This window comes from Pteropus vampyrus, unplaced genomic scaffold (genome assembly GCF_000151845.1).
Source record: "Pteropus vampyrus isolate Shadow unplaced genomic scaffold, Pvam_2.0 Scaffold135, whole genome shotgun sequence".
NCBI lineage: Eukaryota > Metazoa > Chordata > Mammalia > Chiroptera > Pteropodidae > Pteropus > Pteropus vampyrus.
Window position 1 is genome coordinate 4,669,702 of NW_011888916.1, and position 22,659 is coordinate 4,692,360.

A 22,659-nucleotide genomic window follows, 5' to 3' on the forward strand; every position below is an offset into this window, starting at 1 on the left:
TCATTTATTTTCTGATTTCTATGTGGGCCCCTTCTTTTCTGTCCAACCTCAAAATATGAAATCTCCTAGAGTTTGATCCTATACCATTTTATTTTTCTCTCCATCTTCCTAGGTTTTCTTATCTAAATGTAGGCATTAAATATAATCTATATGCTAACAACTCTCAAGTGTATTTCTCTAGCCCAAATATTTCCTCTGGACTTCAGCCTTGTATATCCAAAAGACTACTAGATGTCTTCCCTTAGAGATCTCACAGGCATTTAAAACTTGACATTTTCAAAATAAACATGCCAACTTCCCCATTTCATTCACATTCCTCACCTTTTAAAATTCCCAAATGTAGTCAATGGCAACAATATTCAACCAGCTGCCCAAGCCAGAAAACTAAACTCAATCTTGATTCCTTATTCTCCCTTTATTCTCAGATGTAATCAATCTTTCAATAACCTAATTTCCACTATATGTATCTCAAATCCTTTAACTTCTTTCATTTCTACTGCCACCTTTCCTAATTCAAGCCACTATATCTCACTTCTACAATAGCCTTCTTACTAATGTCCTCTATTCTACAGTAGTTCACAATGATGGAAGCCAAAGTATTAAAAAGAAAAGAAAAAGCAAAAAAGCGCATTAGTTTGCCTAAATCTTAACCTCCTTCCCTCTGATGCCTGCCCCACTGAAAAACCTTGAATGTCTTCCCTTTGTATTACAAACAAAATCCAAATGTTCTAATATAAATTTCAAACCCAACCTGATTTTAGCTCTGCCTCTCACTCCAACTTCATCTTTTACACTTTTCTTTTCAATTAATTAATTGTATAATCTCTTTCCCACTAGAGATTTTCAACCATTCTCTTCCCTCTGTGTGGCATGATCTTTCGTGCTCTTCACTTGCTTCCTAATCCTTCAAGCTTCAGATTAAAGGTCACCCTCTCGGAGAGGCCTCCTTTGCCCAGACCTTCTAAATGTGACTCTCATGCCATTTTCTAACACTAAAACTAGTGAGTTATCATGGCTTATCACAGTTTAAAATTATATATGTACTTAATTGTTTACTTGTATGCTGTCCCTCTCTACCATTAGACCACGAGGCCCATGAGGGAAGAAATAACATGTATTTTATTTACTAAACATACTTATTCCCCACCATAAAGTTAGGTCCTCAAAAAACGATGTTGAATGAATACTAAGACTGAAGAGAATATATTCTGAAAAATATTTAACTAATCTGTGAGTTTCTTAAGGACAGAGTGGTGTGATTTCTCTCTACTTTTTCAGCATTCAGCACAAGGAAAAAGTAGCTTCTTGGGAAGGTTTCAGAACTGAATTGAGAGTCATTCTAACTTTGAGTCTTACAGTTCGAACAATATAATGTACCAATTTTACCATCCTAGTAACTGCCTAGCTTGGCCTGTGTTCTGCCAAGTTAAAGTTTTAAGGATCTTGAGAGAGACAACATAGGTAATATAGAAAAGGCCTGGGATTTGATGATTAGGACATGCTTGGAATCCCAGCTTTTCCTTTTGTAATCAATATCTGAAGTAATTAGTTAATGTTCAAAAGTCTATTTTCTAGAATATAATATATCTATAAAAATAGAGCTATTTTTTGACATAAAATGTCCTTTATTTTGGACATAGGTTTTCACAATTAGATATAAAGGGTACACCAAACCAGGGGATGGCAGGAACCCAGTCAGGCTTATACCAAAAACATTTGAAATAATGAATTATATTTCCATTAAGAAGAAACAATCCTTGCTTGAGTCCCATTAATTTGCAAACATAGTGAATCTATAAAGTAAAATCACTCATTGTCACAGATAACATATGTTAATATTAAAATTAAACTTCTCACTTCTTTCTAAATATCAAAAAAAGCTATTGACTGATTTGATTGACACATTTCTCTCCTAATTACCTTTTTACTCTCCATTACTTAAACAAGACATAACTAATTGATAAGTTTACTAAGCACCCTTGAGGACTAGAAATAGAGTTATGTTGAAGATTAATTAGGATAGTGCATATGAAAATAACAAGTACATAGTAGGCTTACAATGAATGTTAGCTCCCCTCTTAATATGTAAAAGTAAATCCTATTTGGGCTGGAAGTTCTCTTGGAGATTATGAAGATAACTCTCCCAATTTTACAAATGAGGACTTGCTTAGGGTCACACAAAATATAAGTGTGAAAGCAGAAATTAGCATGTATATATTTTCTCTGTATTAATTTTCTTATTCTATCAAAAAGAGAATATTATAATATAGTTCTAAGGGGAAAAAAGTACTATCATAGTGGGCCTGCTCTAGAAGATAACCTTGAAAATTTGCAGATAAGCAAATTTCTTAAAGGCAGTAGCCCATATCCCAGAGCTATTATCTATTCCAGTTTTGTCGGCAAATAGAGATTGGATATTTATTGTGCTTGGGCTGAGATAAATGAGACTTCAGATGCCAATCTTCATTGAAATTATATTTTTAAGCCAGGCAAAGCACACATTACTCAACACGATGTTCACTGTCAATTCTAAGACATACATTCCCCCCCCCCCCACATAACATCTCTGACATCCAGATACATTTTACAGTCTCTGTTGCAGTCATGACTCATTGATGTTGCCTGAGTACACATATCGAAGTTTGCTAAAGGTGTCACTGGCTTGGGAGAAAATCCCAAGATGACAATGGACTCTTTTAAGGAAGGCTGCATTACCATGTTCTTGAAGACACAGAAACTGCTACTGGGTAGAAAAACAGGTCTATTGACAACTGAGTCAAAAAGTAATTCAGAATAGTTGGATCTTGAATGTTTTCAAAATACCTTAACACTTTATTTGCATGTGTATTTTTATTACACACAAGAGAGATCTATGATAAAACTCTGTATAAATATATTTAAAAGAGGTCTTTCAGGTAAATATAAAATAAAAATTCGATGTGATAAGAAAGTATTATGTCAGAGTTTAATTGGCAATATTTTTCTTTCTTAGTAGTACATAAAGTAATGGTGTATCTTGGAGTTGATGGCTTATCTTAAATTTGATGAAATGTGGTAAGTCACACCAAATAAAATGCTGCAGGCTATGTAACACTTTCTAATAAAAATACTCCAATAACATTTATCTTATTTTGATTAACAATAATTTAGGTTGTGATTCTATTAAAATACTATTAATCCATTTATTGAACACTACATATGGTTAGTTATAGTATGGCAGTTAAAAGTAAAAACTTTAGAAGCCACCTAACGTACAGTTCAATCCTGATTCCCGCACTCATCAACTCTGTGAACTTGAATAACTTAAACTCTCTAATCCTCAGTTTTTGACTTTTCAAAATGGGTGAAATAACAATATTTTTATTTGAAAGTTTGTCGTAAAGATTAAATAACATCATTCAAATAAAGCGATTAACAATGTTAACCACTACAATATTATTATTATCTACCATGTTATCATTATAGTAATATTATATTACTTGATCTTTACAATATTCATTTGAGATTACTATCTTTAATTTATAGATGAGGAGTTTAATTCTTAGACAGTCGAAAAGATTTACACAGACCACTGGTTTATTTAGAAAACTTGCAATTAGTAAATTATACTAGTCAGTTAATTGTCAGATACTCAAGCTAAAGTTTCTTATCACTCAATATTTATAAAAAGCTCAGTTGAGAAAGAGAGAAAAATTAATGGAAAATAGCCTAAAAAGTATGTAGTTCATCTGCTCCTTGAGAAATTCTGAAATTTGTCTTTGTATCAAGTCAGGGCACAAGAGAACACTATTTTGCTTTTATCAGTGTGTCAAGTAACAAAGGACTATACTGAGAGATGTTATAAGAAATAGCCTTATGAAACATTTTCCATACTGTTAAGGATATGTCTGAGAATGTTGTTTACCACATTATAAACTATATTCTTTAAAGACCGCCTACCCTCTTCTCCTCCTCTGGGTCTCAGTGTCACTAAAAACTGTCTTTTTCCTAAGAAACTGAACTGAGTTTTAAAATGGACAGTGCAAACGATTTCTCTGATCTTATATCTCTCTTCGCCTTGGTTACTAGTAAACCCAAAATCAAATGTATTACTCAATCCCAACAAATGTGGATATTAACCTTACTCCTGGCTTCCCCTTTTCCTGTCTCCCTTTTTGCCAAAAGGAAAAGTTTGTGAGATGCCTCTAAAATGGGAAAGAGCCTACTGTCTTCTGGGCACTCACAGAAGACCATGTAGTTGGATCATTTTTAGCGTTCCTAGAGGTGAAGATGGAGGGAAGCAGTTTTCCTGCACCATTACGCAATTCTTGGAAACCAGCAGGGCATCCTGTGTTCACCTCAATTCTGACAGTATCTATTCAGAGATAGCATCAAATTACACAGGTTGAAGGCTCCGTCCTACAAGACCATCCCTTACCCCCAGCTTCAGATACCAGTTAGAAGCACTTGTGCTTCTAACCAACTGGCTATATATTGAAGGTTCTAATAATTGACTTCCTTTTTAGACTTCAGACACCAGTTGTAAGTCCAGGTCGTTACCTAACTTCTGAGCAACTGGCTATAAATCAGGGGTTCCCACAACCACTTCCTTTGGGTTCAATTAATTTGCTAGAGCAGATCGCAGAACTCAGAAAAACACTTTATTTACTAGATTACCAGTTTATTATTAAAAGATATAGTTTGGGAACAGCCAGATCGAAGGGATGCATAAGGCAAAGTATGTGGAAAGGGGTCTGTTCGCCAATGTGAAAGAGATTTTGTGAAGGGATTTTCTCAATTTTATCTTTATATCCTAGAACCCAGTAAAGAATTTAGCAGATTGTCAATGATTACTAACATTTCACAAACTGAACTGAAATTCAGCTTTGGTATGGACTCAGATGTTAAAGATCCTAGATTTAGACTATCATTGCTATGATATATCACATTCAAAGACATACTTAAAAGGACTTGGAGTTATGCTTCCAGGCATGATGCAATACCAGGGGCCAGATTTACCCTACTGTTTTAAACAACTAGGAAACTGAACAAAATATATTAAAAATTTGTTTTCAGATATTGTACAATAGGCAATGCAGGGCTCTAATGCCTAAAATAAGAGAGAAAAAAAAAAAAAAGTGAGGTAATCCTTGTAATCAACCAGGCTTTTTGCCTGGAGGCATATTTTGGATTGTGGGAAAGTGAGGGCGCACCAAGCATAGCCTAATGACGTTGCTAAATTGAGACAATACAGATCAGAGTCCAGAGATTCTGAGGTGATGAGGGATAGTCCTTGAGAGGAGAGAGCTTTGCAGAAAAAGAGCTTCAGAAATTCGTGTAGTGTTGCCCTTGAGTCTTTGCTATCCCCAAATATCTATGTAAGGGTAAAATTCCAGGAGGTCAGGAAAAGAGTAACTAGGGAGAGCTGCTAGTTGAAATGTTTCCAGAGATCACATAATGATTAGGAATTGTTCATATTCCAAGAGTGGGGAGTCCTCATTTGATCTGTGGAGCCATTTAGTAAAGACCCCAGAAAGGCCAGGCCTAAAATATCTTAAAAATGAAATTTCGAAAGGATCAAACTGAACTGTAAGTAACTCAACTTCTGGCCAAAATGAAACCCAAGTTTTTAAATCCACGATGTCCAGCAATAAATTAAAAATGAAAGCTATATCAAGAAGCAGGGAAATGTGACCAATAATCAGAAGAGCACTAAGTCAATAGAAACAAACTCATAAATTGTAGATATAATTGTAGATAGAAGTTAGCATTCAAGAACATTAAAAGAGCAATTGTCACTAGGTCAAACATGTAAAGGAAAACAGGCATAATAAGGAGAGAAATAAAATATAAAATATCAAATGAAACTTCTAGAGATGAAAACAAATATGAAATAAAAATTCACTGAATAGAATCGATCTCAGATTAGATATTACAGAAGTAAAGATTTAAATACTTGAAGACATAGTCATAAAAACTATCCAAAATGAAACAGAGAGATTAAAGAAAAAAAGACTGAAAAAAATTAAGTCTCAGTGACCTTTGGGGCAATATCAAATTATCTAATAAATGTGTAACTGATGTCACAGTAGGAGAAAAGAAAGAAGTACAGAGAAGTTATTTCTATTTGAAGAAATAGTGGCTGAAATTTTTCAAATCTGATTGAAAATGTAAACTCATAGATCCAGATCTATGAAGTTCAATGATCATCAAGTAGAATAAATACAAAATAACTATCCAAGACACATTATAATAAAATTTGTGAAACTAGTGATAAGGAAAAAAATCTTAAAGGCAGAAAGTTAAAGGGAAGAGATAATTCAAGTTAAAGGGAAGAAACAATACAAAGATAAAAATGACTGCAGAAAGCTCATCAAACCGTACATGCTAGGAGACAGTTGAATGGTATTAAGAGTGCTAAAAAAAACCTGTCAACTTAAAATTATAGCAAAAATATGTTTCATAGTAAAAGCAACATAAACATTTCATAATAAGAGAACTCACACTTTATTAAAAATTAAAGCAAAATGAAAATTTTTTCAGCTAAACAAAAGCCAAGAGAATTTTGACCAACATAATTGAATGTTTAAAACAAAAATAACTGCAATGTATTATGGCATTTATAACAGAGCAGATATAAAATCTATGACAACAATAGCAAAAACAAGAAGAAAAAATTTGAGTATACTGTTATAAAAACATTTCAGTTCATGCAAACAGTTATGTCATTTGAAGGTAGGTTGTGATAAGTCACAGGTACTTATTGTAAACCCCAGAGCTACCCTAAAAAAGATAAAACAAAGAGGTTTAATCCAAAAGAAATCAGGAAGAAGGGGGGAAGGGTACAGAAAACAGAGAGAAAAATGGAAAGCAAAGAGCAAGATGATAGATTTAAACCCAGCCAAATCCATAAATCACTATATTCAAATAATCTAAACACTCCAATTAAAAGCTGAGATTGTCAGACTAAATTTAAAAATCAAGGTTGAACTATATGCTGTCTAAATGAAATTAAATATAAAGACACAAATAGTTGAAAGTTTAAAAACAAAAAAGGAAAAATATATACCATGCAGTCAGTAATCACTAGAAAGCTGTAGAATTTATTATATTAATGTAAAATAAAATAGATTTTAGGAAAAGAATATCAACATCGATGAAGAGAAAATTTCCCCGTGATCAAGGGATCACCACATCAAAAAGATAACAATCATAAAAGTGTATGCACCAAAAACAAAGCTTTGAAATACAGACAGTAAAATCTGACAGAACTGAAAGAAAAACAAATCCACAATTATAGTTGAAAATCTCAACTATCCTTTATTACCAACTGAAAGAATACTGAAAACTTCAAAACACAGAAGGAAGAAAATTTGAAAAAGACCTAAGTAAATGAAGATACACCCTATGCTCATGCACTGGAAGGTTCAATATTGTCAGGCTACCAATTTCCCTAAAATTTACCTATAGATTAAATGCAATCCCAAATGGTAAGTTGGTTCTATAATTTAGACAGCGATGCAAATGCAAAAAAGTCAGAATAGCCACAACTATTTTGAAATATAAAAACAAGATTGGAGAGCTTAACTACTCATTTCAAGACTTTTTATAAAACCGATAACCGACAATGTATGAAATTAGCCTAATGATCAGTGAAATATAGTAGAGTCCAGAAATAGAATATGAATAGAAATATAATATGATCAACTGATTTTTAACATCATAGCCAAGATAATCCAGTCAGGAAAGGGGTGTCTTTTCAAAAATTAATGCTAAAACAACTGGATGTCCATATGGAAAAAATAATACACCTTGACCCTAATATATCAAATTTAAAAATTAACTGGAAATCATAGATCTTAATATAAAAGCTTAAACTATAGCATTTCTAGAAAAAAATAGAAGAACATTTTTTTTACCTTAGGTTAGGCAATGATTTCTTATGTAGGATAGAGAAAGTATGAACCACAAAAGAAAATAATATGATAAAATGAATTATATGAAAATTGAATGTGTCTACTCTTTGAAAGAGACCATTCAGAAAATGAAAAGAGAAACCACAGGAAAAGAGAAAATATTCATAAACCGTGTATCTGACAAAGAATTTATATCGAGAAAGCATAATAGCTTATGCGATTCATTAATAAGATAAACAATTATATCAGAAAAAGGGCAAAATATTTGAACAGACTTTTAACTAAAGAACACAAATAAATGTACAAGCTCCTTAAAAAAAGTACATAATAATTAGCTACTAGGAGATTAAAATAGGAACTACAATGGACACCACTACATACTCACTAGAAGGACTAAAATTAAAACTACAAGTGTTTACAAGAGTATAATGCAACTAAAACTTTCATATATTGCCAGTGGGAATATAAAAATAGTATGCACAACCATTTTAGAAAACAGTTTGTCAGATTTTTATAAAGTTAAAATATAATTACTGTACAATTCATTAATTCTTTTTAATGGAAATAAAAATAAATAAAATTGTATGCCTTCGACTTTGTGGTTTCAAAATATGTTACAAAGCTACAGAAATTAAGAGTATGGTATAGAGGAGTGATATCAGAAAGATGGTGGAGTAGGAGGCCCTGGACCCTCCTCCCACTCAGAAACACACCAATTCAACAACAATTTGGGGACAAAAAAAAATGTGAATATCCACATACAAAAGAAATTGGACCCTTATCTTACACTATACACAAAAATCAACTCAAAATGGATTAAAGACTTAAATGTAAGACCCAAAATTGTAAAGCACTTAAAAGAAAACAAGGGAAAACCTTTTTGACATTGGTCTTGGCAATACTTTCATGAATATGATACCAAGGCATAGACAACAAAAACAAAACTAAATAAATGGGACTATATCAAATTAAAAAGCTTCTGCACAGAAAAAGAAACAATCAACAGAATAAAAAGGTAACCTTCAGAATGAGAGGTATATTTGCAACCCATCTATCTGATAAATAGTTAATCTCCAAAATATATAAGAATCTCTTACAACTCAATAGTAAAAAACCCTAACAATTAAAAAATGTGCTAAGAACTTGAATAGACATTTCTCTAAAGAAAGCATACAAATAAATGGCCAATAGGTAAATGAAAAAATGCTCAACATCACTTATCATGAGGGAAACATAAACCAAATCCACAGTGAGATATCACCTCACACCTGTCAGGATGACTATTATCAAAAAAAATATATCAAGTGTTGGGAAAGATGCAGAGAAATTGGAACCCTTCTGCGCTTGTTTGTGGAAATACAAAATGGTGTAACCACTGTGGAAAACAGTTTGGAGAGTCCTCAAAAAATTAAAAATAAAACTATCATACGATACAGCAATCCCAATTCTGGGTATTCATCCAAAATATTTGAAGTCAGGATCTCAAAGAGATATCTGCACTCCCATGTTGATTGCAGCACTATTCACGATAGTCAACATATAGAAACAACCTTAATCTGCATGGACAGATGACTAAAAGAAAACATGGTACATACATACACTAAGATGTTATTCAGCCTTAACAAAGAAGGAAATCCCGCAATGTAGGACAACACAGATGAACCCTGAAAACATTAAGTTAAGTGAAATAAGCCAGTCATAGAAGGATAAATACTGCATGATTCCATTTACATAAGGTATCTAAGATAGTCAAATGCATAGAATCAGAGACTAAAAAGGTGGTTCCCAGGGGCAGGGAGAAGGGGGATGTAGGGAGTTGCTAATTAGTGGACATAAAGTCTCAATTATGCAAGATGAGTAAATTCTAGATCTCTTCTGTACAATACTGTCCCTATAGTTAACAATAATGCATTGTATACTTAGAAATTTATTAAGAGAGTAAATCTCATATTGTATTCCTATCACCATGAAAGAAAATTTAAAAAAATAAATGTCTTTACAAAAACTTACATTGAATCTTCATAGTAGTTTTATTCTTTCAACACAACTCAAATTTACATAAACAATGAACAAATTTTAAAAGTTATAGTATATTCACAGAATGGAACACTACTCTGCAATTAAAACAAATGAACCACCGATACCTGCAAAACATAATATTGAGGAATGAAGCTAGGCATCAAATAATACACACACTTTATTATTTCATTTATATTAAACTCTAGGAATGACAATTCTAATCTATAATGGAAGAGTGTAGATAACTGGTTGCCTGAGTCAAGGGGTCAGAAATGAAGGTCGACTGGAAAGAAACACAAGAGAACTTTTTGGGGTGATGGAATTCTATCTTGATTGCGATAGTAGTTCCATGGGTGTATAAATTTGTCAGCACTCACTGATCTCTATCCTTAAAATGTGTCCAGTTTATCGTACGTAAATTATAAATAAATAAAGTTGATCTTATTTAAAAGGACAAAGTTCTTATGGAGTTTCTCATCTATTGTAAGATGGAGAATCAAATGAGCAATAACAAGTGCGTTAAATGCTCTCTTGGGGGAAATCCAGATGCAATAGTAGTACAACAAAGAAACAACTAATTCAAATTAGAGGCTGAGGAAGATTTCTCAAGGAAGCTGAGATCTGAAGGTGTCAGAATAGTCTGTGAAGTAGGCAAAAGAGCATGTGCAAATGTCCAGAGCAAGAGAGTGGTATATTTAACAACAACATATGTTTTGAAGAGATACCTAGGAAGCAGGAGAATTGACAGGATTTAGCAATTCATTGGATTCTGGAAAGAGCAGAATCAAAACTAATACTCTGGATTCTGCCTTAGTAAGTAAATGAGTAGAAGTGGCATTTTCCAAAATAGGAGACACTGAAGGAGCATCAGTTTATGGAGATGGTCATAAGTCTAGTTTTGAATGTGATTTAGTGTGCCTACAATATACTAAAGAAGAGATATGAAACCAGTAGATGGAAATATAGATTTGTATATAAAGTCAGAGAACCAGGAAGAAACATACAGCTGGTAATTAACACTAATGGATTATTTGAACTTCCCTAGCAGAGTTCAAAAATTGTTAAAAATGAGGACCAAGCAAGTTGAAGATTACTAGTACTTAAGAAATTGGCAAAAGGAGAAGAATCTACAGAGGAGCTACTGAGGATAAAACAGATAGGAGAGTGGTCTGCTTGAAATTCAAAAATTCAGGACAGTGTGGTCAACAGACGCAAATACAGTTAAAAGATGAGGAAAGATACTATCCGTTGGATTTGGGAACAAGAAAGTAACTGATGATCTATGAAGAGCAATTTTATTGGAGTGGTGGGAACAGTGTTGAAGAGTTATCGAAAAATGTAAAATGCAAATAGAAAATATTGAAAACTCTTTCAAAAAGTTTGCCTACTAAAAGAAAGTTCAAGGAAATTATGTAGTCAAGGAATTTTCCTGTTAAAGTATAGTAAAGGCTTAAGTATTTTAAATGTGGATGAGAAGGAACACAGATTTTGAAAAGGAACTTATGACAACTTTTCATTTTCCAGTTAGGTTGGCCCAGGACTAAGAGGAATAAGGAGAATCTTAAGTGTCTGGGTAACACTTTTGAATCTAAGTCACTTCATCTCCATAAGTGAAACAAAGGAGGATCGCAGTGATTATAAATCACACAGTCATATGATTTGGGAATGGAAGGGATCTTAAAAAGTGACCAAGTTCAACTCCACTGGGAATATCTATTTTACAGTCATAAGACATCAAAGTACTTCATGTTTCAATGCTTTTTATCTTCATGGTATAGATTGAGATTAGTATTATTAATATATAAAGTGATCTTATGAATTAATAAGAAAAAAGATTAATATATTTTTAGAAAAATGAGATTCATTATAAAAGGAATAAAAATACCAATAAACATATGAAAAAGTGTAATCCCCGTATTTAAATAAATGTAAAAGAAAACTCTAAAATACCATATTCCTCTATCAAATTGGCAACCATTAAAAATATTATAATACTCATCTATGGCCAGGCCACCCTGATCAAGCCCGATCCCATCTGATCTTGGAAGCTAAGCAGGGTCGGGCCTGGTTAGTACTTGGATGGGAGACCACCTAGGAAGACCAGGTGCTGTAGGTGTAAAAAAATAAAAAATAAAAATAAATAAATAAAAATACATAAAATAAAAATAAGAGATTGTAAGCTGACAAGGTCCTTGCAATCTGTAAGGTCAATCAAGGGTTGCCTTGCCTAAAATAATTAATAAATAAATAAAAATAAAAATACTATAATACCCAATGTGACCAAGAGTTAAGAAATGAACACTCTTTTACACAGTTCAATGAGAGTACAAATTGGTAAAATATTTTTTCTAGAGAGCAATTTGACAATATGTGGCTGTTCATACTCTTTGACCTCGTAATTACCCCGCTAAACATTTATCCTAGGAAACAAATATAACTGCATAGAAATTCATATGCAGGAATGTTCATTGCTGAGATGACAGGTCATTATATTATACAGAGTAAATAATTAGAAACAATGGAAATGAATAAAAAATAGATTTCTTTTAAGTTTTATGTATGTGATAAAATACTTTGTTGCCATTAAAATAGTATTTCTGAAAACTAGAATGATATATAAAATGTTTATGAGATATTCCTGTGTGAAAAAACTTTAAAAAACAAAAAACCAGATTTTTATGATCTCAATTTTATAAAATGAAAGATACACAACAAACATGCATACACACAGCACAAGCATGTACACAAGTGGAATAAACTATAATGGTAACAGTTGTGGCCATTGAATTGTGATATTTTAGGTAATTTTTTTTGTTTTTTTCTTTAGGCTTTTCTATACTTTTTAAATATTCTAAACTTTCTGCATGTAAACATATATTACCTTTCTGACCAGATAAATTAATAGTAATTATAAAAAAAGTCATAGTCTAAACTATAAAGAAATATTTTTAATCCAAAGCAATTAAGAACAAGATCCCAAATTTAAATTTTCATATGATCTCTCTTTAGGCTAGGATAATTTTTTAAGGGCAAGCACACAGGAAAGAAACAACAACAAATCTTAGGTCTTGGAAAGCAAGAAAATTCTGTTTCATTGATAAACTTAAGTGTAGACGATCTAAAAAGGAACATTTACTAGGTGCCAAGCGTTTCACTGGCTTCAACTCATGTGACACAATGACTCTGAAAACTAAATTTCATTGTCCCCATATTACAGATGAGGAAGGTGCGGAAAGACATGAAGGACTTTGCCCAAAGCCAGAATTCAAATGTAGATCTTACCAACCTGTTGTATCCTGTTCACTACCTGCTCCCAGAGTACACTGTATTAGAGAATTCAATTTCTGAAAGTAACCAGGGACTGCCTTAAAATCCCTAAAAATAATGCATCAAGAAAAAGAGAACTGTAAAATCCTTTTAGATTTCTTGCTAGAAAATAACAACTATAGGCTCTTACTAAGAAATGGCACCAAAATTACAGACTCTTTTCTATAAATCAGTCTTTAACATCTTTAAGCACTAATCTATTTAATATGAATTTAGCTGTTGTGATGAATACAATAAATTAACTTGTGAAATTAATCATCTTGTTTTTAATGAAAACATATAAATACAAAAGCTTCGCTGTGTCTATATATATGGTTGGAAGGGATACTGGTTTATCTTGAAAAATATTACTCTGCAGGAATTTCTACTGCTGTTTATGCTGTAATTCAATTTGTCCTATTTAAATACAAAAATAAGCTAGCCCTTCAGACAATTAGTCCACTACTGAGGTTCACAACCGGTTAAAACAGTAACCCTTTTCACTTAATAAAAATGAAATCGATGATCCAATTTTGTCCCCCAAATAGTTCATGGCATTAGAAGCAGAGAGAATGCTTCAAGAACTAGATCAATTCAATGAAATTGAATTGACAAATATTTACTGAGTAACTTGATATGTATCTAACAGTCTGCCAAATGTTTTATATTTATCATCTCATTTTTTTTCTAATAAAGTCACCATTTTATAGATCATAATACTAATGATCAGAGGCATTACATAATTTTATCCAAGGTCACATAGCTGAGAAATAGCAGCACAAGAATGTGAACCCAGATCCACCTGAATCTAAATCCCATTCTGTTAACATGACACTAAACCATCTCTAATATTAACCATATGGTAGAGACTAAGTAATATTGTGTGATAAATACAAAATAATGTTAAAACACAGAGATGGAGGAAGTTGGTGTGAGAACACCAGGAAGACACCCTAAACGGGGTGATATTTTAGGATGTCCACAGCAGAGACTGTAATTCTCATTTTGTATAAAGTGAATGATACTCAAGTTAATAATCATGATACTGATGTTGACAGTGATACTCATGATCTGCCAATGAATGAAAAACTGAAATCCAAGTTCCTCATCCTCAAAGCCAGTGGAATAGCTCTAAAGGCTACAGAGTATCTGTATAGGAGGTGATGAGCTAAATGACATAGTGAGTGAGTTGGCAGAAGATGTCAGAATTAAGCATCTTCATAGCATTTGGTAATAAAAGAATCACACAGAATCTCAAAGCTTCAGAAGAAGATCACCCAACATCTTGGACATTTATATCAATGCCTATAAAATAAATTAATATATAATAATTGGCCATTTTTGGACAAGTTGAAAGTAATAATTACAATAAGAAAAACAGAATGTGCTCTAATTCCTACAGGTAATGGAGGGAAGTTCGAGACTGCATGGAAGAAATGGAACATGAGTAGAGTCCTGAACAAGAAGGAAGATTTATATACGTGAAGAAAGGGAGCAGGTGGGGCTTCTGAACAAAATGAAGACATGCGTAAAGGCATGGAAGCGTGAAAGTGAGAAGTTCCAGTTCCGGAAATCAATTCAGAGTGGAAAGAGCTTAGTTTGTATGGGAGAGAGAGTGTGGGAGGAAGAAACTTACACTAACATACCTGAGCCAGATCTTGGAGAATTTTGTATGCCAGGTTAGGCTTTTATATCTTTCTCTGCTAGATGACTGAACCAAGTCCTAAGAGAAAAAAATGCAGACATTACCTTTACAAAGCAAGCAGAAGGAGAACTAGAGAAGGAACAGTTGAAGACAGTGTTTGCAGAAGCTAATGGAGTAAAGCATGTTAAGAGGTCAATGTGTCAAAATTATAACCTAATTAAAATATCAGTTCTTTTCTCTCAACTCCTGCCTCCTTTGCCCTTTCTCTCCACTATCAAAATACTTAAAGACTAATCCACATTGACTGTCACTACTTCTTGGATGCTCATTTTTTCCTTACCACACCAGTCTGACTTCTTTCCCTATCGCATCACTGAAATAACTCTGAAAATATCATCTGTGATCTCCTGATTGTCAGAGCAATGGCTGTCCTCATCACATTTGACCTTGCTGTGGCAACTGTTGACCAAATTTATAATTTATATCTCTAGCTCAAACCTCTTTCTCTATCTCCAGACTCATATTTTTATTTGGATTCTAATAAACATCTCAAATTTAACATGCGCCAAACTGAACTTCTGATCTTACCTCTGCAAACCTAAACCATGTACAGCCATTCCCATCTCAGTGGACGGCAACTCCATCCTTCTAACTCAAAGAAAAATCATGAATCATCCTTGACTCCCCTCTATCTTTTATACACATCCAATCCTTTAAGAAATACTATTGGGTTTACTTTAAAAATATATCCAATAAACAATCCACTGCTACCACTCTGGTTCACCACCATTTATTGTCTAATAACAGAAACAGCTTCATAACTGGTTTTCTTACATATAGACCTATAATCCATTATCAACATAGTAACCAGAGTAATATGTCTAAAAGGAAAGGTTACAGAAACTATTCAGGCAAGCTAGACCAGAGCAGGTAATTTCCAAGGAGGAACTATGGCCATCTACACTGGATAAGAAGAGGATGGAGCTCAAGGCAGACACAGTTATTGATTTTCCATTTATAGAAACACTTTTTAGGTACAATAATTTGTTTAAAGCTCACAACCATTTTGGGCTCCAAGAATTATCATTTCCATTTTACATGTGAGCAAAGTGAGGCTCATGAAGTGGCATCATCCATTCATTTATTCATCCATTGATTCATCCATTCTCTTACTATTTATTGAAAACCTACTCTGTGTCAGGCTCAACGACTAAGCCAGAGCTCCTCAGCCGGTCCTGATAGAGCAGAAGTTCAATCTCCAGGCAGCTTGTCTTTAAGTTCAAGGATGTTTTCCTTTCCATACAGCTGCACAGGGGACATCGAATAAGGACCTTTTTGGATTTTTTTGTGAATGAAAAGCATATGGGGAAATGATACAAATATTTACAATTGAAAAGCAATTACAGCATTTTAGGTATAATAATTGTCTCTTAATGAATGTGTTAAATAAATAGGTGGGTGGATGAAGGTGGGGGTAACAATGTTACTGCTCTTCCTATCCCATCAGGGTCAAATGGAATGGTGGCATAGAGTCTTGACAAAAAACTGTTTTAACAATCCTTTTTTATTGTTTGTTACTTCATTACTGTTTGGAAATAGGCAACGATGCATGAGGCTGGGTTAGACCCATATCTCCACAGTGCAACAACACCTGATTACAAGTGATAACCCTCACTGTTTTAACTTATTGTCTCCTTCACAAGGTACACGTTAAGTACCTGCATTTCTTCTCTCACATGTCCATGAACAAAACAGGGGCTCAATATCTGTTTCTTGAATGATCTTATGAATTCCAATTTTATAGATTAAAAAGTTGAAGCTGAGAAGACTAAGTTACTAGCATAGTCATCCAGCTATCAAGTGGCAAAACTAAAATTTGTACTCAAGCCTTCCAACTCTGAGGCTAACACTTTTTGTAATATACCACTTTTTTGACTGAATGTTTGGTTATCACAAGTTATTTAGATAGAAATAAAATGATAATGATTAGGTAGAACTTTATAATTGATTTGGTACTTTCACATATATTTTCTATTTTACTGTTATAAGAACAATACTACAAGCACAATTTACAGATGAGGAAACCTAGGTCTAGAGTGTTCCAGATGAGTGGAATGGCCCAAGATCACATTGCCAGCAAATTCAGAGGTAGGCTCTTCTCCAGGCTCAATATCTCTGGCTCTTTCATCTTCATTTCCATGCCCTTCTTCTTTCAGACAGACCTTTCCCAGAAAAGCTACGCAATCTTCTTAAGATGACACCCCACAACTGTCAACTGTACTCATTGTACCAGGATAGGACAGAACAGAAGAATATGGCCCTCCAACTTGCACAGATTTCCCAAAGGAAATATTTTGTCATCTGAAAGGAGCTGTCAAGGCTCCAGAGACATGACTGGTGAGGAATCAAGCCAGCTGGCGAAGTATTTGACAAAACCAAACTCCTGGTGATTCTCAAGTTATGAAGACAAGGACTTCTTGGATGTGCCCATCAACCTGCATGCATTGTAATTGAGAGAATCTGCAGCACTGTCAGAGTGATATCACATGTATCCAAATCTTTTTCCTCCTTTTCTTTCATTTTTCAGCTTAAAGTTTAGTCTTCTTTCTTTAGCAGTTTTTGGAGCCATGTGACTGGTAACTCTGGCAAGTGCTATAAATGCGATGAGATTGTGCCTAAGGGAAAATTGCCATCATGTAAAACTAGGACTAAATATTTGTACTCTTTCTTGGGGCTTTTAAAAGGTGAATACCATTTCCGAGAGTTAAGAAACAGCTTTAATTACTGTGATAGAAAGTCAAGGGAGAAACAGTTTTAATGAAGTTTATATTTAATCACAACAGGAATGCATAGTAACATTTACTGGTATTAAAAAAGGGAGAGTATTATTAATTTCACTCCACTTAGATTCAGTTATATTCAGTTTAACAAACATTGCAAATACAATGTAAATTGCATTTCTTCTTAAGCATAAATACCATTGCATGATGGAATCAAATGAGTTGAAACTGAGAAGTAACACATTTAATTCATTCATTCTTTTATTTGTGCATTAATTCAACAAATATTTACTGAGCTTGGACTCTGGAACCAAAATCTAGATGTCAGTTAGGTATCTGCCACTTAATAGCTCCATACTATAGTTTTTAATCATCATTATTTTAATACTACCACATATTAGGGACATTTCCAGATACTTGAGAGATAAGTAACAAGAGAGTAAAGGTCTACACTCTTCTGGAGCTTGAATTTAAGCTGTTTCTGTTTCCTGTTTTGCTCTAGGACTACTGGCTGCTGCTCACGTAAGCTGTTAATCTATTTGCTGTGGTAGTCCTTTATCTTTTCTGTTTTCCTTCTTATATTTTACTGTGAATTGTGAAGGCAGCCAAGAAAACTAATTAGAAATATGTCTAAAGCAAAAATCAACAAACACTGAATGAGAATCTAGAGATGCTCTGGAGGACCTAAGAGGAGAAACCATATTCTTTGTCCTTGTAGAAAATGAGGTGACAAGATATAGATAGCCAACAATTAGGTAATAATACAAAATAGTTTCTTGACCTCAAAACAGAATGCCCTGGAGCTCCTACCAGTGTCAAATTCCAGCCCCATTTTAAAGTGAACTGTTATATCACTTAAACAAAATCTTAGTAATCTCCTACTACATAATAGACCCTCTACCAGATGTTGAGAGTTAAAAAGAATTAATGTTGTTATTCTCAAGAAGTTACCAAAGAAATATATCTAAACAACTTGAGTAAAAGTCAGACTGTGATAATGCCATGGGAGAAGTACAAAGACGTACAAGCTGATATGGAGAGAAAGATGAATGAATTCATTTATTTCACAAAGAATTAGTGAGTGCCAAATATGCATCAGGTGCTGTGTTAGGTGCTGGCAACACAGCAGCGAATCAAACAGATAAGATCCCTGCTCACATAAATCCTACAGTTTAGTGGAGTGAGACAGAAAATTAATAAGAAAAATAAAACAGATAAGCTCAGGTGGTGAATAAAATAAAACATAATGATTTAATACTGATGCTGGTGTTTGGGGTTATGCGACATTTGATTGGGTAGTCTGGGAAGACTTATGTGAAGAGCTAACATTTGAGCTGAGCTAAAAATGACAAGAAAGTCACTTGAAGATCAGAGTAAGAGTGCTCTAGGTAGAGAGATATGCTGGATATCTTCTATTTGCTTCTTCAGATTCCCCTCTCATCCTTCTCAGCTCTGCTCTTTGCCTCTGAAAGCTGACTTGTATGTATTGAGTTGAACCTTGTGGAATTGTTGATTTGGGCAATTGGTTCAACCTACTAAATAAAAAGGGTTCCCTTGACCTCTACCTTCCAGGCCGAGTTACAAAGTAGAGAGCCCCAAAAAGATATGGACTATAGAGAGAATTGTTGGACTTTTTATTTCCTTGGATCCTTTCTTGAGGGGTCACCTTAAACTAGTTGTGTCTCTCAATCTGTCTTTTTCAGCTCCTGTCAGGTGACCCTCTCAATGGCACCCTTTTATTTTGGGGTCTGATAACTGCTTCCTCCCTCTGTCTCATCATGTCTGTGAAGGTAACAGTGCCTCCAAAGCACTAGCTCCAAGTACTGCATTACACCTGTGTTTTCCTTACATCCTGCCAACACTCTGTCCCTTTGTTAAATTCTCTTCAAATTCTATCCAGGATCCTAATATAGGAAATAAGTTTGGAGTATCTCAGAAAACTGAAGAGGCTAGTATGGCTGGAGCTTAATGAGAAATGAGAAGGAAAGAGAAGATGAAGTTAGAGAAGTAGGCACAGATTAAATTATACAGGGCCTTATACACTATGTTTAGGAGTCCGAATGCTACTTTAAGCATAATGAGAAGCCACTGGAAATAGAAGAAAAAGCATTAATTAAATCTGCATGAAGTTAAGGTAAAAATGTCAAGAAAGAGTTGAGTCTTAATGGTTGGACATATATTGGCTGACAGAAAAGAAAGGAAAAGCTTTCTGGGCACAAGACCTAGTGGTCCAGCATAGTTACAAGGGAGACAAAACAAAAAAAACGGAAGGAAACTAGGCTAGGGATTCAGGTTGAAATCATTTAGTAACCTAACATGATGACTATAAAACTGTGCAACTTCTAATAATTTGAGGTCTATAGAACTTAATAAGAACATTGTCTGCTTGCTATATACTCTGAGATTTTGATGTCTTAAAAGATATAAACAGAATAATAAAATGTATTACTTCACTACGATTTTTATCAAACTTAGTCAACACCAATGTGGTTTAGGTCATTGCTTTTCTCTGAAGCTTTCTTCGTTTGACCTTATCTTCCCCTCAAAACAGTCTTACTTAGATCACCCCTATTCAACACCCAGTGGCTCATACTTATAAGTCACGAGCAAAACAAAACTGTGACATGGCTTTCAAGACATTTTGGCCAAATTTTTTCGATGATCCTAAATCTCCCTCCTCTCTCCTAGATGAGAAGGGTTCCTCACTCTCTCAAACACATGCCATATTTATTCCCATCTGCAAACATTTCCTATCTCCCTTGCCTCACTGCCTTCTTTCTCCAACAAACTCAATATAGAGAGAATATATAATTTGGGTTAAAGGATATTTAGATTATAATCCTGGCTCTGTCACTTACTAATTGAGTTGTTTTTAATAAGTTATTATAACCCTTTGAACCTTAGTTTCATCTATAAAATGGAAAAATAATACCTGCCATCACGGAGGTACTGAGAGAATGATTTAAGTGTAAGTAAAGAATCTAGCAAGTTTTAGCACAAAAATGCTCAATAAATATCATTTTCTTTTCCTTCCTTTTTCTATCTCTATGCTTACAGTAGTGTTACTGCCATGAAATTTAGTACTAAATAAATTTCTAATAATAATTAGAAAACTAATCATAAAACTTTTTAGTGCGGATACTAGTTCTGTTATCTGTGGGATATTAAAATGTCTATTGAGAATGTAAACTTAATATTATAGTAAAAATATAAATAATAATAATGAAAAAGTTTTTTTAATTCACAAATTACTTTCATACCAATTTCTTTATTTTCTTCTCAAAATGACACCAATGTGGTTTAGGTCATTGCTTTTCTCTGAAAAGCAGGTCAGATATTATTCCCATTTTACAGGTGACAAAATAAGCTTGAAGATATTACAAGACTTGAACATGCTCATCCAATATGTTTCTTTATAAGAATTCATTCCCCTCCATTCCTAACAGACAAGGATACGATATATATTAACTGGCTAAGTAAATCACCTCCCTCCTGAGACTTTCCTTTGCATTAAAGTAGTCTGTGATAAAAAGTTAACACACCTCCCAATACTTATCTAGCCTTCTCTCTCCTCATGACTATTCATCAGTTTAAGGAGAAACCATAGTGAAAGTGTTACTTGTTGTTCCTGGAACACATCGAACTGTTACTTCTGGGCACATGCCACTGCCTTTGCTGAAATACCCTTCCTGATACTGAACACCCAAATAATACACTTTCAAGATTCAATGCAAGACTTGCTGAGTAGGATGTCTTCCTTGATACCCCACGTAAAAATGGCACCTTCACCTGTGATTCTAGGCATACCTGTGTGACATGCAATGGTGTCTCGAATTTGGTGCAATTGTATTTTCTCTGTATCAGTTATTTGGTGAAATTATGTGTTTCTCTATCACAAGACTGTGAGCTTCATGAGGGCAGGGAATGTTCAAGCTTTTTAATATTTTCTGTGCCCAGACAGGGCTTGGCATAGAGCAGGAATAATTGACAATATGATGAATAAATTAAGTTTCCTAGGGTACCTTTGGGTCTGACCCAGAAGCCTTGTGCTTTAAAGGAAAACAGTAACTCACAGATATTCTCAGGAAGGAGTCAGTCCTAACCATCTACATACATTAAGGCATGGGGTGCAAAGTGGAAAAACAAAAACAAAAATGTAGAAGTCAGCAATTACTGGAATTACTGCTTTTTGGAACACAACACTGAACATGTTATTTTCTCAGCAGCAACTTTCTCACCATTTTATCTCCATATGCCATTTGCCAACCCAGAATGAGCTAGTTCTTTCATGTAAAATAGCCTGAATCCTGTTGAAAATGGTTCTGCCAGTGAAGAAGCTAGGTCACATTTCAGAAGGAGCATGGACTGACTTGAAAGAAACTGAGTTTCACAAGTTCTCTGAGCCTTTTTTTCGCTATCTGTGAAGTACAGATTATACCTTCTCCTAGCCTCTGTACCAGCAAGACTAATCATGACATAAAGCAATGGTATGAAAATATTTGAACATTGTCGATGTGTCCTCTTCTGGAACCCATGGAAAAAAGACTAGGAAAAAGGTTTGGGCTAATGTGTTGCTGGCTGATAATGACTCCCTGTGGATACCAGGGCTATGTTAGCACTCTGCAAAAGACAGAGGGAGAGAGTCTGAGGGGCTAAGTTAGAGGGCTTTAGAGTCAGGGGGCCTTTGGGTACCCCAGTGAGCCATCATTGAGGAAGCCTCATGAAAAAGTAATATCGGGCAAGGCGCAGGGCTTACTCTTCTGTATTCTAGCACCAAACACATAAAAAGAAAAACATTTAATCATTTCTGGAAGGATGGGAGGAAAGAGGAAGGGAGAAAGGAAGGGAGGGAGGGAGGGAGGAAGAAAGGAAGGGAGGGAGAGTAGGAGGGAGGAAAGGAAGGAGTTAGTCTAGGTTGGAAGGCTTGCCTTTAAAAGCAGCCTGAATCTAGCATTGGCTTTAATGAGCATTAAGCTCTTTATCTCCACCTCTCTTATACCTCTTACTCTTGCTC

General features: G+C 34.3%; 1 protein-coding gene and 1 non-coding gene across 3 annotated transcripts in view; one reads left to right on the forward strand and one right to left on the reverse strand.

Moving 5' to 3' along the window:
* Positions 1-22,659, reverse strand: part of AGBL4 (ATP/GTP binding protein like 4) — a 1,052,851-nt gene that overhangs the window by 512,313 nt on the left and 517,879 nt on the right. The gene's annotated exons all lie outside the window — the stretch shown is intronic.
* On the forward strand, positions 11,912-12,030 carry LOC111744473. Its single transcript, XR_002782179.1, has one exon. It is a non-coding gene; the product is annotated as a 5S ribosomal RNA (ribosomal RNA).